This window comes from Sorex fumeus, unplaced genomic scaffold (assembly GCF_029834395.1).
Source record: "Sorex fumeus unplaced genomic scaffold, SorFum_2.1 ptg000026l, whole genome shotgun sequence".
Classification (NCBI taxonomy): Eukaryota; Metazoa; Chordata; class Mammalia; order Eulipotyphla; family Soricidae; genus Sorex; species Sorex fumeus.
This window is the reverse complement of record NW_026606083.1, coordinates 1759627-1772129: the sequence shown is the minus strand read 5'-3', so window position 1 is coordinate 1772129 and position 12503 is coordinate 1759627. Positions and strand designations below refer to the sequence as shown.

The 12503-nt window shown below is 36.3% G+C and overlaps 1 protein-coding gene across 2 annotated transcripts in view; it reads left to right on the top strand.

Moving 5' to 3' along the window:
* Positions 1–12503, top strand: part of GRM5 (glutamate metabotropic receptor 5) — a 607899-nt gene that overhangs the window by 248315 nt on the left and 347081 nt on the right. The gene's annotated exons all lie outside the window — the stretch shown is intronic.

Genomic DNA, 12503 nt, shown 5'->3' with positions numbered 1-12503 from the left:
TCAGCATTCATCTCTTTATGTTTTAGATTTCACTGTTTGTTCTCTAATTTTGTATCTTCACACTGGAATAAGGTCTATCAAATTGTATCCAGAATGATTTAAAGAGAATTGTTTTATGTGTTCTCAGTAAAACTAGCTTAGACAATGCCCCATACAGACGTGTATGAATAATTGAATTGGTATCATTCTGAGTATTCTATCGTCTAAATTGTGTTTTAATATGTCACTAATAGTATCTTGAGAAAACTAAGTATTATCAGATACATTTAGACAATATTTTAGAAATGAAGCTTAATATTTTTTCCAAACTTCTTAATCACTTAACTTCCCTTTAGTCGTCGATTTGCTCGAGCAGGCGTTAGTAACATCTCCATTTGTCCCTGTGGCGTGCTAGTGTAGCCCAATGGCATCTGTTCGCTGTGGGAACATGAAGAGCCTCAAACCGATCGTTCATGATCTTGATGAAGAAGCCTGACCATCTGGTAGGTGGGCGGCCACGCGGTCTTTTGACATCCCGTGGGATCCAGTCAGTAATGTTTTCCAAACATTTTTTCATTTCTCTGAGGTTGGTAGGGTTGAACTATGCTAAAAATTTAGTAAAGGAATCAAATATCATGACTCTAGTTTTGTTTCTTTCAAATACATAGATGCTTTTCCTTTTAAAATGTTTTCTATGTTTTCTATTAAAGCACCATGATTTACAAAGTTATTCACAGCTGAATTTTAGAATATTGATATTTAGACATAGAATATTGCAACACCAATCTCAGCATCAGTTTGAACTTCCCTCCACCTATGTCCCCAGGTTCTCTCCTTTCTCCCCTCCTTCCCACCTGCCCCTGGAAAGGCACCTTCCTAAACTGTAAACATTTCTTGATTTCAGTGTTGTTCACTCTGGTTTGCATATTTGGCTCCATCATTCCTTAACACCACCTTTGTACCCGACTCTACTGACCTAGCCCCGTTGCTTCTCAAGTCTCTTCTCCCCTCTATTCTTTCTTTCCTTCACTCCCTGTACTTTGGGCTAGGGTTGATTTGGGCATTCCAACCATTAAAACAATGCATACCCTCAGACAGTAATTCTAAATCCCACATATAAGTGATGTCACTCTGTGTTTATCCATATTCTGGCTTACTTCCCTTCACATAATGTAGTTCCCTCCACGATGCTGCGGATCACATTTCATCATTACTTATGACTGTGAAGTATTCCACTGTGTATATAGATCACATCTTCATAATCCACTTATCTCTCCTTGGGCATATAGACTGATTCCAAATCTTAGCTATTGTGCTGAGTGCTGCAAATAATGTCGGTGTGCCTATGTTCTTTTGAATGTATATTTTTCTGTCCTAAGGATGAATAAATAAATGGGCCAGAGTGATAGCACAGTGGATAGGGCGTTGCATGCAGCCGACCCGGGTTCGATTCCGCCGCCCCTCTTGGAGAGCCCGGCAAGCTACTGAGAGTATCTTGCCCACACAGCAGAGTCTGGCAAGCTCCCCATGGCGTATTCGACATGCCAAAACAGTAACAAGTCTCACATTTTTTGTGAGATGTTACTGGTACCCATTCGAACAAATCAATGAACAACGGGAGAACAGTGCTACAGTGGACAGTGCTACAGGGATAAATCTCCAATAGTGGAAATGTTGGGTCATACGGGAGATCAATTCTGAGTTTACCAAGTACCCTCCCCACTTTTTGCAAATTATACAATTTCAATTTAAAATCTTGCTAATACTTTAAGCCCTTATCTTGGCAATGATTGAGAAATTAATGGCAATCACCTCAGAAATCTAACAGAAACAAAAATTCTATTGTATAGCCTTCTCTGATTTTAACTTTGTAGTATAAAGCACAATTGTGTAGTTATAACCTTGTCAATAGGTATTGTATGTAAAATACTATGCTAAAATTCTAATTATTTTTAAATTATCTCAATGTAATTGGTCATTATGTTTTAATTTTCTAAAACTGACACTATCCTGAGGAATTCCCATTTTTTGACACACTGAAAAATGATATTTGATTTTCATCAATCTTTATATGATGAAATACATGACATAAATGCAATAATTTACTATTTTTGAAACCACCTATTATTACTTTGCTTTAACTTAACTGTTTACAACCATGAGTTTTAATTATACCTAATTTGTAAAATGTTACAAAAAATTAAAAGTAATGGGCTACATAAAACAAACTTCTAGGATTTAAAATAATGACCAAATAAACCTATAAATAACCCAAATTCCTCTGGTACCATATTTCTGAATAACATAAAACCTTTATATGAGGAAGTCTGGGAACTTATGCTTGAAGTAGTGGTTCCAGTTAAGACAGTTTTGTAAGGCGCTCCATAGAAAGTAAAGGATTGAGTGGTCGGAGAGACTGTGTAGAAGCAGGGGTCTGCCTGCATTGTCCTGGCATGTTTGGAGCTCCAGCACCCGGTATGGTCACCCAGCCCCTGCAGGAAGGGATCTTTTCGCACAGAGATAGGAAAAAGCAGTTCACACCCCTGGATGTGGATCAAAAACAAACAAAAACGGTAAAAATAAAAATTTCTGGCAAGAAACTTAAAAAAATATATTTACTCATCACCTTATCTTCACTTGGAGAGTTTCCTCTCTTTTTGATGAGACTATTTTGCAGCAATTCCTCAAAATATATGTCAATAATGGTCTTAATTTTAATTATTTACTTTATATTACATTCTCAGCGAGTTGCACATGTAAAAACAAAAAACTGTAAATGTTTTTAATGAAGGTTGGCATGAACTAATTAAGTCTCCTCACAGGAGCATACTACTCAGAGATAAAGTCTGTGTCCATTCTCCTCTCTGGATACACAGAAATGTTAAGTAGAAGTTCATACCAATATACCAAAGAACTGCATCTTATAAATCTTTGTGAAGTGGGGAATATAAAAATATGTCATGGGAAGTAGAATGAATTCATGTTCATATATCATATTTAAAGATATAAATTGATAATCATATATAATAATCATCAGAAAATTTCAGAAGATTCTTTCAAATCATCTAGGAAAAATATGATCAAAAAGTTCTTTAAATATAAAATTTCTATGTCACTACTATTACTACCATTCCTGAAATGATATTTTATATTTCATTATGACATGCTGACATTAAAGATGTCTTTTGTCATGATCACTATGGTGAAATGTGTTTCTAGGGAAACTTACCTTTTCACTTTAGAAAAGATGCTTATTACATTTCCATAGAATTTAAATATAAATAGTAATGCCATACTCAGTGTTTTTTACCTTTCAGTGTGGAGAAGATAGAACTAGTAGTGCAGATACAAAAATAGTTTTATTATTTTCTACTTATTTCTGTGTCATACATATTCTTTAAATTATATAATTCGAATAGAAAATATTGCATATTGAAGCTATGACTCTCATAGTGTTTGTGTATAATATATGTGTAAATATATCAACAGTATTGTAATTCATCGATTTGCTCCAGCAGGTACCAGTAATGTATCCATTATGAGACTAGTTACTGTTTTTGGCATATTGAATACACCATGGGGAGCTTGCTAAGCTCTGTCTTGCAGGCAGCATACTCTTGGTAGCTTGCCAGGCTTTCCTAGAGAGACGGAGGAATCAAAACCCGGGTCGGCTGCATGCAAGGCAAATGCCCTACTGACTGTGCTACCGCTTCAGCCCATCAATACTATTAACATTACTATATTTATAAGGCATATAATAAATATGTATGTTATCGAAAGATACGATTTTAAATATCTTGTCAAAGTTCTGTATTTCTGAAATTAATTTCAAATTAATACCACTAAAATACATATATCACCTGAAAACTCAGATCTGATATTTAGGTAATAAGATTTGATAGACATATGCAAACAAAGTCAATGTATACACTGAGAAAAATATGTGTTAACTCTAAAAACAACCACTCTCTATATATCTTTATAAAAATAAATTAAATAGAAGATATTATACAATATTCAAAATAATCATAAAAGAAGTAAAATCAGGTAATTAACAGTTAGATATTTTTACAAATATATGCTTTAATATGTGCCTACTTTTGAATTAAAACTCGTATTATATAAATGATGACAAATACTGAGAAATAAATGTTCTAAACCAATATAAAAACTGTTGCATGGCAAAGAGAAACAGTTTGTTAACTAGATAATAGGTTCAATTCAATTTCTTATTATAATGCAGTCAACTAAAATAGAGTTGCATTGTTGGGGTTTGGAGAGATCTTGCAGCAGGTATGGTTCCTGCCTTGCACATAGTCTACCTGGGTTCAATTCAGGGCATCCCATGTGGTTCCCTGATCATATCATATGGAAAGGTACAATTGGACCTTAGGAATAAAAAAAAAACAAGGATGTGGTGACCCTTGCTCAACACATGAATTGCTGAGGACCCTGGATGCTTCCAGGGTCCATATATATTACTTGATCACTTGATATCCCTTTACTCATCGATTTGCTCAAGCGGGCGCCAGTAACATCTCCATTCACCCCTGTCCCGTGCTAGTGTAGCCCAGTGACATCTGCTCGTTCTAGGAACATGAACAGCCTCAAATCGATCATTCAGGGTCTTGATGAAGAAGTCTGACCATCTCATAGGTGGGTGGCTACGCGATCTTTTGACATCCCAAGGAATCCACTCGGTAATGGCTATAGTCCAGCGGTAGTCTCCAAATATCATTACATGTTTAGTCCATCTGATTTTTGATGCCTTGGGAAATGACACGGCATCCCTGATTCTTGACCATCACTGGAGGTCAGAACTCCGGATTCTTTTTCTCATTTGAGTAAAGTGTGATACTCCAAGCATAGCCCTTTCTATTCCTCTTTGGGAGACCCGAATAGCATTCTCATCCTGTTTTCACAGGGCCCAGGTCTCTTAGGCATGTGTTAATGCAGGAAGAACAGTGGAATCGAAGAGATGTGACCAGAGCCGTAGGTTCTTTGTCCTCTTAGCTATTTCTTCGAAGCTCCTGAAGGCATTCCAAGCCACTCTCTTTCTTCTGTGCAACTCAGGTGCCAGGTCATTCGTCATGTTGACTTTTCAATGTAGGTACACATAACTGTTGCATTCGGAGATAGTCATTCCATTGAGAGCAAATGGAACATCAGCAACAAGATTGTTTCTCATAAACATTGTCTTTGTGAGATTCAGATATAATCAGACCTTTCCACACTAATGGTTGAAGTCGGTCAGAATTTGTGCAGCGTGGCTAATGTTTGATGTTATTAGAACGATGTCATCGGCAAAGTGAAGGTGGTGTAGTTGCTGACCATCTATCTTCACTCCCATTCCTTCCCATTCGAGTCATCACATGATGTTCTCGAGGTTGGCACTGAAGAGTTTTGGAGAAAGAGTATCACCCTGTCGAACCCCTCTCTTGACATCGATGATCACTTCTTTGTAGAATGGTGAGATCCTGGTAGGAATTTGTAATACAGCTCACAGAGGATCCTGATGTATTGAGTTTGAATACAATGATTGGCTAGGACTTGGATGACTGCTTCCATCTCAACAGAATCAAAGACATTCTTTAAATCAACGAACATTAGACAAAGCAGCATCTTGAACTCCCGAGAAAACTCAGTGTGCTTGGTTATCTTGTGGATATGATCGATGGTGCTGAATCCTTTCCAGAACTTGGCTTGCTCGCATGGTTGTACTTCATCTAGTGTTCTGCCAATCCTATTCAGGATGACTCGAGTGAACAGCTTGTAGATGACAGACAATAGGCAGATTGGGTAATAGTTGCCAATGTCGTGGATGTCTCCCTTTTTGTATAGAAGTACAGTCCTGCTGGTTCTCCATTGGGATGAAACCTTGCATTCAGATAGGTAGCGTGTGAAATGCTGAGTCAGTGTATTGATGAGTACTGATGGTAGGTTCTTCAGGTGTTCGGGTCTGACCTTGTCTGGGCTAGGCACTGTTTGCTTCTTTCCTAATGAGATTGCGTGTTGGATTTCGGAAGGGAGAATATTGGGAACGACATATCTATCCTGAGGAATTTGGTATGTGGGCAGGTGGACGTGGCTATCAAAGATATCTGAGTAGAAGTCATGAATAATCTTCTCCATTGCCCTTCTGGAAGATGTGACAGATCCATCAGGGCGTCGGAAGGTGGTCATCTTCGCCTTGTAGTTGGTGAAGAACAGGCAGGCGTTACGAATGCTTTTCCAGATTTTGCCTCATGTACCAGCACTGCTGCTCCTTTCTCTTTGAGGTCTTCCTTGATCACTTCTCTGCACTGCTTTGCAAGGTTGCACGTTTGCTTGTGGTTGCCTGATGCATGTGCCAGGCCACGTTGATGAATAAGCTCAAGAGTTAATGAAGACGGACTTTTTTTTGTGGTTATCTCTCTCTTGGCATTCTTCGCACAATCATGCAGGTGCTGAACCAGTCGATCATATTCCTTGTCAATGTTGTCAATGACAGCATCTTCCCATGTTGCTGCAACAGAGCCAGAGAGCTCCCAGTTGGTAGTCGTTCTGGGAGTTCTCTTCTTAAACTTTGCATTCCTTTCTCCCTGCTCTGTGAAGTAGAATTCTGCATGAAGGAGATGGTGGTCTGATCCCGTTTGGAATTTTGGGACAACAGTGACATCATTCAGGCAAAACCATCGATTGAATATGATGTGGTCAATTTCGTAGTGGAACCATCCACCAGGAGACTCTCATGTCCAACGTTTAGATTTGGCCTTCAGGAACTGTGAGTTACCATGGATGGTCTTGGTTGACATGATGAACTCAGACAGTCTGTCACTCTGTTCATTCCATTCTAAGCCATGTGTCCTGATGTGGAGTTCTTCGGTTGATCTTCTCGGTCCAATAGTGGCATTAAAATCACTGCCAATTATCTTGTAGAAGGTGTGGTCTTCTTTATAGAACTTCTTTAGCTACGTGTAGAACTTCTCAATTTCTCCTTCATCATAATTAGATGTTGGTGTGTAGACAACAAAGATAGAAACTGCTGTCAGTGAGCCACATTTATTCAAGTGTAATTGTCTGATTCAGGTTGTTAGGCATTCAAATGAATCAATGCTCATGGCTAAGTTCATGTTGACAAGTACACCGACACCACTGATGCCTCTTTTGTCGCATGTTCCAAGAAACAGTTCTTCTCCAGTTTCGAAAACGGTGTGATGTGATTGATGCCTTCTCGTCTCGGTCAGACCAATGATGTCGTACTTTATCTTTCGTGCTTGTACCATCAGGTCCTCGATGGATGCATTTGATGCTAGCATACATGCATTGAAAGTACAGACAGTCATTTTAGTCTTTCTTCGTTTTGGCAGCCTAGTTTGGCCTTGAGATTTTTTTCAGCCTCTCCTTCCACATCCTTCTCAACGCTGCTGTATTGGTGGTTCCTTCAGGGTCAGGGGAATGAGACCCATTGTATTTACTGGATTTATTATATTGAATATACCACAGATAGCTTGACAGGCTCTGCCGTGTGGGTGGGGTACACACACATATGTGTGTATATGTGTGTATATATATGTATGTATATGTATATATATGTGTGTAATATATAATGAGAGTAGACCCCTGTATCATTATTATCATCCCCTGAAGCAAGTACCTATAAAATATGTCTATTCTTTCTTTCCTAGTCCAACTATATTTGCAAACCATTTTGGGCAAAAATCTCCTAAACCATTTTTTGTTATCTTTAGATTAAAAATAAAAATCTCACTGTTGAAAGGACACTTTTTTACAAATAGAAGAGTAGAATTTTTTTTAGAGTTTAAGTATATGGTCAGAATAGTGTTCTATAGTTCAAAAGAATCTCAACTCTCAATGAGAAAAGCAAACTGAGTCTTATAGTGTGGAAGCATTTTGACTTAGAAGAAAAGACTGATAAATGCTAGAGCTGATGTTAATATTTAGGTTTGCCTATGCAAAAGGCATTTTCTTCATAATGCTATTTTTCCTGAGGAGAAACTCATTGACTTTCCATCGATAAAGTGCTCATACCCTAGTATACATATATTCAAAGCAATACCACATTTGTTTCAAATATTTTCCTCCAATCACAGAAGAATGTAGAAGATCTACATATGCTTTTATCACCCGTCTGATATGTATGTAGTTTTTGTCTATGTATTAGAACGTCTGCTTAGAATGTCTGTCCTAATTATCTAATTATTCAAATACCATCTTTTTTCCTCACCGAATTTAAATTTTGTTTTCTATAATTCTTCCTTTAAAACTTCCTCCACTTTCTTTGTTCTTTATTTATAATGTTGTATTACTACTATTCATTTGTGTTTTGTTCTTACCATTGACCACTTGTATCACTTGTTATCCCGTTAATATTTGATTTGCTTGAGTGGGTGCCAGTAACGTCTCCATTAGCCCAATGTAGACCAATGACATCTGATCGCTCCAGGAACATGAAGAGCCTCAAACCATTTGTTCAGGGTCTTGACGAAGAAATCTGACCATCTCGTAGGTGGGTGGCTACACGTCCTTTTGACATCCCGTGGAATCCAGTTGGTAACAGCTCTAGTCCAGTGGTCATCTTCAAATTGCATTATGAGCTCACACATGTGCTCTACCATGTGTTTCCCAGTCCATTTTTTAAAATTGTATTTTACTATATGCTTTAATCAAAATAACTACATTAAAATATTATGAGTGTTTTAGATGTGTGTCAATGAAAATGAATATCTGTATCCATTGCAGTATATTAATTACTAAAACTCTAATTTTATCCTTCACCATAAAATTTCCTCTTTTGTCCCTATATTCTCTCACCCCATACTCTCTTTTTAGTAACAACTAAATTTATAGTTCTAACGTTAGCTTTTTAAACAAACTATTAGTTCATCATTTGTCACTAATGTAACAGATATCCCATTAAATCGTACAGTATTTGTCCTTCATTTTCTTGAATTTACTTAACAAAATACTTTCTTAGATATTATGGAAGTCTAGACCATCTTTAGTTTTAAAAATGGAATGAAGCCATCTCTTATAGCTGATGAATATTACTTTGTTTATGTGGTTAAGTATGTGTTTATACCATCTTAAATTTTGGATCATTTGTCAATAAGAACTTATATTTTTTCAGCTTTAACTTCTGAAACATAGTAGCATTAAATATGTAAAGCATATATTAACAAACAAAGAGCAACTGATTTACAACAAATAAACTGAAGAAAAATAACCATATACCCTTTAATAATGATATTGGGAAAACTTGAAAGCAATGTTGGAAAGAATTTGACTAGACCACTCTCAAAGACTATTGTAAAATAATATTCAAATGGATAAAAGTCTAGATGTATTTTTTTTCTGCTTTTTGGGTCACACCTGGCAATGCACAGGGGTTACTCCTGGCTCTGCACTCAGGAGTTACTCCTGGCAGTGCTCAGGGGACCATATGGGATGCTGGGAACCGAACCAGGGTCAGCTGCGTGCAAGGCAAACACCCTACCCTCTGTGCTATCTCTCCAGCCCCTAGATGTAAAATCTGAAACAGGAAAGTTCATGATGAAAATAGACTTCAACATATAGATTTTTTAATTTTTTTATTTTTAAATTTTTTATTAGTGAATCACTGTGGGGTACAGATACAGACTTACAGACTTTCTCAACACATAAATTTTATTTTTAAAAAACGTTTACAAGGTTTCTTTGGCAGCTTTTCCCCTTCCGGTTTTCAAAATTTTTATCTGGAAAATGAAAGGACTAATCTAAATGAAAGCTAGTTTTCTTTTCTGCCATAAGCTTGTTATTTTTTGTTTAAATTTCTCACAGATGTACATGAACTCCCTGTAAGACTTTTTTTTTTAGCAACTGCTTCTTAGATATTTTTCAAGACAGGAATCATTCATAATGTAAGTTTCTCTTGTCAATGGAAGGTTTATTCTAATTTCTATGTCTTTGGGTCATAGAGCGTTTGCCAAGAAGTCTGGGACTGAAGCCCAGTTGGTTTCTGTCAGTATTATTGATAATCACTGTGGTCTAGAATTTTGCGCACAATGGTGTTATTTCATACACAATGTTCAATAAAATAAATAAATAAAGTAAAATAAATCAAATTTCAGTATTTGATTTTAACCAGGCACTTTCTAAACTATTCAAGCCATTCTCATTTCACTAGTGATGGATAATAAAAATGTAAGTCTAGAGATATTTTTATCTCTATCATAAAAATACTGTCATGTACTATTGGTATATAAGGCAGTTAACATTTCTCCACAGAAATTAGTCTAAAATTATCACTGCTTTCCTTTGATGTATCGTTTTAATTACTGTTTATTTTAAAGTTTAAAATGCTTACAGTGTTTGCATTTGTGTCTTTGTATTGCATATTTCATTGTCTATTTTAAACATTATCCATAGCTTTGCAGAGCCTGGCAAGCTCCCCGTGCAACCCTCAATATCACTGTCACTGTCACGGTCCTCCCATTGTTCATCGATTTGCCCGAGCAGGCCCAGTAACATTGTGAGACTAGTTACTGTGTTTGGCATATCGAATACATCACGGGTAGCTGGCCAGGCTTTTCCATGCTGGCGAGATACTCTCTGTAGCTTGCCGGGCTCTCTGAGAGGGGTGGAGGAATGGAACTTGTGTCAGCCTTGTTGGATGCGTGCAAGGCAAATGCCCTACCTGCTGTGCTATCGCTCCAGTCCAACCCTCAATATAAATAGAATAATTATATGCCTATCCTACAAAACATTTACCAATGTACTTAACTCTTTTGAACTACAAATTAATAAAGGCTTTTACAAAAAATAAAGAAATGCAAAGAAAATCATACAAAAAGATGTGAATTCTCTTTATAATAATTTCTGGAAACAAACTACCTCTATTAGTGATCATGCACTTTCTAGAGGCTTTACTCCTGGCTGTGCACTCATGAATTACTCCTGATAATGCTCAGGGTACCATAAGGGATGCTGGGAATCAAACCGCCATCAGCCACGTTAAAAGATAATGCCTTACCCTTTGTATTATTGCTTCAGTCTGTTTTCTACAATTCTTGATGCATAATCCCAATTTTTCCTAGATAAATGGACACAGGAGTATGATTTTTCAGATTTCTTTGAACAAGTAACAAATGCCATGTGCCAAGAATATATTTGATTCCTTCTGACTCTTCTATTTTGTTTTCTTTTCACATAGACTATCTTAAATTATTAGACTTTTTTCAAACTAGTTTAAAATTCTGAAGAGCACAAAACAATAATTTTCACACAACATCTAGGATTTAAATTCTATCTCTTTCCAAAATCTCTATCAAGGAAACACCAATTTAACCAAAATAATATTTTATAATAACACATAACTTTTAAAAACTTTCATATTTTCTAAGACAGGACTGATAATGCAGCAGGTAGGATGTGGCATGTGGCCAACCCAGAGATCAGAGCCTAAACCTGATGTGATCCTCTGAGTACTTCCCAGAGAGATTGACGCTGGGTCAGAGACACAAGTGGGCCCTGAACATCACCAGGTGTGGCCCAAAAAACAAAACAAACTAATAAATGAGAACCTCCATATCTTCATACTTGTTTTACATACTGATGTTATTAAAACTAAAGAAAATGTGCAATACTTACAATTTGAGAGTTCACTATTGCTAAAAGATTTAGAAATGTAATGCTGTTATGAAAACTGTTCTATGCCCTGTCAAGAGGAAATCCCCATCAACAGCCCATTTACATCATCTTTAAAATGAGTTGCCCTTGATGGAGAAATGGGTACTTGATCATTGTATAACTGAGACCCAAGCACAAAAATTTGTAAGTCTACCACATTAACTCATGGTGTTTCACTAATAAAAATTTTTAAAAAGATGAGTTGCCTTAACATTTTCTTTGTTTTACTTTTAAGCTCCCTTTGATTGATTCCACAAAACATCTTTCTACACGATATTTAAACTTGGGTTCAAGAATTTTTAGCACAACAGTGCTAATACATTTACAATATTCAATAAAAGATTTTGGAATGCATGGATAAAGATAGGTAATATGTAGTAATTTCTCTCAAATTTTTAGATAAATTGAAAAGATAGAGGAAATAAAGTGATGTAGTCATGTTCAATGATTGAATTGAAAACAAACTTAAATGCCACCTAATGCTGATTACACCAAAGGGAAGCATTAAGAGAGGGGGGACAAAGTTTTCCCATGAGAAATTGATACTTGATTTCAGATTTATAAACTAAATCAGTATTTAGTATTAAAAAAATGAAATGCTAAGAGCCGACATGAAATAAAATGAGATCTCAACCAGTCTGAGAACACATGATTTTTTAAAGTATTATGAAATTCATATAAGGAAAAAACAACATCGTATTTTACCATATGCTACAATATTTTTAAAATATATTTTCAAAATCCAGGTGAAAATTTCTTGACACAGATCTCAGTTATCATAGTAAGTAGATTTCTGTATTGCGATTAGGTAAGAAACTACAAATTTACAAATTTATAATGCAAAAGGCTGGGAGCAG